Raw genomic sequence first — 1,039 nt, 5'->3', positions numbered from 1 at the left:
TGCCTATCTTGCCTTTCTGAGTCTTCATCAGAAAAATGTTCTCTGACGAATATAAATCAAATTTTTAATGTGAAAGATGAGAGTTTTGATGCCATACAGTGAGCTGCAGAAATAAGTATATTTCGTGTTTATATTTCGTAATAAAAACGTTTATTAAAAGAAATAAAACATTTGTATCTATAAGTTTTTGTTACAGTCTGTCTACGAAAATTATACAACTTGGGTATAAACCAATGAGCGTCAGCCTTTGATCGCATTGTTGGGGCAAGTTAGTACCAAATTCTTCCATACATGTTAAATATTTCACTGCCATTATAAACAGTGTTATGCAAGCTTCACGTTCTAGTATTGAAATAGAAGGATGTTCCCTATAGTAGTTGTTACTAATGATCCTTCACTATTAACGCATGTTACAAAAATGGTTACTGGACAATTAATGGAAAAGTTGTACTGCCATCTAATATTAAAAAATAAAATAAAATTCATGGATTGCCTAGCATATCAAGCGAAATGATCTGATATTATTAGAAAATGTGATGATTGGTTTAACACTCATGGGTTTTTTACTCAAGTCGATTGTTTCCACAGAAAGACTATAAAACTCATAACTGACGACATCCGGTTGACGAGTGATTAGGATGGCACTTAATTTTCTGAGAGGCTGGGAATCGAATACAAACGAATAAAATCATCCCAGAAAATTTTCAAAGCGTGGTTGATTCCCATATGTGGGAGAACCTTTCTCACCAACATTCAGTCCTTTGTAAGCTTGGCCGCATTGATAAAGAACAGATCCGACAAAATCCATAATGGACGTGCTAAAAACAGAACCCTCTTAGTGCTTACAGAGCGGAACTTTTATAAAATGTTTACTATATATACCAATAATAATTTAACAAATAAATAACAAGCAACAGTAATTATGCTCGCATAAAATTTATTTTCCTACATCAATAAAATGCAAATCATTACATATTTTCAAAAGTTGATTTTGTTCACTTCCTTTTACCGTTACAATTTTCTTTTGTAGTTATATAAT

Source organism: Centruroides sculpturatus, unplaced genomic scaffold (genome assembly GCF_000671375.1).
Source record: "Centruroides sculpturatus isolate CEXI.00-Female unplaced genomic scaffold, Cexi_2.0 scaffold863, whole genome shotgun sequence".
Classification (NCBI taxonomy): Eukaryota; Metazoa; Arthropoda; class Arachnida; order Scorpiones; family Buthidae; genus Centruroides; species Centruroides sculpturatus.
Note: the sequence above shows the minus strand (reverse complement) of the source record.